Source organism: Coregonus clupeaformis, chromosome 1, assembly GCF_020615455.1.
Source record: "Coregonus clupeaformis isolate EN_2021a chromosome 1, ASM2061545v1, whole genome shotgun sequence".
Lineage (NCBI taxonomy): Eukaryota > Metazoa > Chordata > Actinopteri > Salmoniformes > Salmonidae > Coregonus > Coregonus clupeaformis.
The window spans coordinates 99548865-99551589 of NC_059192.1; the positions used below are offsets into that span (position 1 = coordinate 99548865).

At 45.4% G+C, this 2725-nt stretch overlaps 1 long non-coding RNA gene across 1 annotated transcript; it reads right to left on the reverse strand.

Annotated features, from left to right (window-relative positions):
- Positions 1 to 323: 323 nt before the first annotated feature.
- On the reverse strand, positions 324 to 846 carry LOC123492600. The gene is made up of 3 exons (XR_006661807.1): positions 721 to 846; positions 513 to 614; positions 324 to 424 (listed from the first exon to the last, which is right to left on the reverse strand). It is a non-coding gene; the product is annotated as an uncharacterized LOC123492600 (long non-coding RNA).
- Between the last annotated feature and the right edge of the window lie 1879 nt (positions 847 to 2725).

The following is a 2725-nucleotide window of genomic DNA, read 5'->3' on the forward strand; positions in this document are numbered from 1 at the left end:
TTGTTACGTTTTAGGTATATAGTCATCAACCAGCAGCAGTTCATACACATCTTTGAGGAGAAGCCACATAAGAATATCTAATGTGCAGTTTAGGAGTGAACACACCTCATCATAAAACACAGGGTATTTTAGCTAAGATGATAGACAATAATTAGAGAAAAAAAACGAACCTTTCAACAAAGTACAGGACATCTTCGATGTCACTTTCAGCCCTCTGCCGTACATCTACAAATTGTGCGTGCTTGATCAGTGGCTCTTCCAGGCTCTTCCAGTGGCAGCTTCTTAAGTGCATAGTCCACAGCACATGTCAGGAAACTCAACACAGCTTCATGGAATGAATCCACCTGCTGTGGTGTGATGTCACCCTCGTCGAGTAATCTGTTAAGTTTAGCCCTGGTTGTGAACCCAATGTTCAACTTTCTTCCTGTCACAGATACAGCATATCGGTATAAGGTACAAGGCTAAATATCACATATCACAGTGTTTGATCATAATAATAGTCAAATACTAACCTGGTAAATGGTCTGCCTTTTCTTTAAAGGCAATTTCACATGGCACTGCAGAGCTGCTGGAACCATAAACTTAGAACATAGCTTGCGTACGAATTTCACCATCTATAACAGATTTTACAAAAATAGTAGATGAAACCTGTTTTAGAGGATCCCTGCAGATATCAGCAAGAAACACAGAATGGAAAAAAACTGCAAAATCCAATCCCACCTCATCATGTAACAAAAATATTGATGACTGCTCTCTCTGAAGCAGCAAGTTGAAAGAAGTGAAAGTTGGTACGGTGGCTTGGAAGAACAGCAGGTACACTTCTGTCATGGGGTCAGTGAATGTCTGCACAAGTCTACTTCTATTGCACACATGTCCTGTATTTATGTTAAATTCTTTGGAATACATCTTACCTGTTCGAAATCAGCTGAGTTTACATTCACCACACTAAATCATGTTCACACGCACAAACAAATAATTTCTTTCAAGATTTAAAGTTTAAGAGAGTGAGTACTCAATTGGACGACATTTCATTGTTATATACCTAGTCTCAGCTCAGATTCTTATCAGACTTATTGAGGTAGTGACCGTTTCTTCTCCTGTTGTCTTTTTCTGTCGCTAACTTCGGGGTGTAGCGCATATGGTTCAGTAGCGCTCATCAGCGCCATCTACCGTCAGGGAGTTTGAAAAAAGGAACGAACGAGTCTGGGCCGATTTTTTTTGCGTGAGAAATTGGATGTGTGACGTGAGTGCGTGTGAAAACAGGCAAAAACGTGTGTCACACGGCGAAAGCGTGAGAGTTGGCAGCTCTGTGTCAGAGTGGTCATACCTTCCTGTGTGTTGTCCCGTATACAACAGGAGGTCCCTGATCCTAGTGCAGAATACACAGGGTTTCTCCCTCCCCGTATTCACTGATAACATTCAATTCAATAATAGAAAAAGACAATACAAGTAAAAGTTGTATCTAGTAAAAATGTTATGCCGACGGCCAGGTCTCCGTTTAGAGTATCAAGCCTGTCTGTCAGTCTGGACTTCATCACATGATCTTGCAAGTCTCCATGTGCTGGCTCCATACATGTTTCTGTGAACACATACAAAAAAACACATACACACGTAGTCACTGTTCTATTACCAATGGCAGCAGCGGCGGCCGCTGATTGGCTGAATACCCGAGGCACGAGATGGTTAGAGTTGTCTACAAAGCAGCGTGACAGAAATATGATGTGAAGTTTTTGAACTACCGGTAGTTTATTTGAGAAGATCTATTAAGCGATCTGTGCATTTGGACATTTGGATAAATACACCTATTTCGCTTTTGCACGTAAAAACAAATGACCACTGCTTGACATGTTGCCACTGTTGTGAAGAGATTTGATTATGCTATTTAGAACAAGCAGCCAGCTCATGAACGAACGAGCGCACAAGGGAGAACGCAACCATCACGCAGACGCAATCAGTGAAAACACATTCTCTAACTGGGGATAGCTAGCTAACATAATGACACAAAGCATGATGAGCTAGCCAGTAAACGTTCATTCTGAAAAAAACGTCATATTTCCGAGTTAGTCAGATATGAGTTTAGAAAGACTTGACATTGCATGGGAGCTAACTAGCTAGCAAACTCCTTATCAAAGCTAGATAGCTGGTAAAATTGACCAAGAAATAGACCAAACTGTTATAATTTATGCTATGGAATTCTGCGATTTCATTGGGGCAATTCCCCCTCATACCAAATAGCTGGCAACACATTTCAAGCAATATTGGAAGGCGCCCACAGACAGAGGCAGAGGCGCCCACAGACAGAAGCAGAGGCGCCCACAGACAGAGGCAGAGGCGCCCACAGACAGAGGCAGAGGCGCCCACAGACAGAGGCAGAGGCGCCCACAGACAGAGGCAGAGGCGCCCACAGACAGAGGCAGAGGCGCCCACAGACAGAGGCAGAGGTGCCCACAGACAGAGGCAGAGGCGCCCACAGACAGAGGCAGAGGCGCCCACAGACAGAGGCAGAGGCGCCCACAGACAGAGGCAGATCTAGCGCCCACAGACAGAGGCAGAGGCGCCCACAGACAGAGGCAGAGGCGCCCACAGACAGAGGCAGAGGTGCCCACAGACAGAGGCAGATCTAGCGCCCACAGACAGAGGCAGAGGCGCCCACAGACAGAGGCAGAGGCGCCCACAGACAGAGGCAGAGGCGCCCACAGACAGAGGCAGAGGCGCCCACAGACAG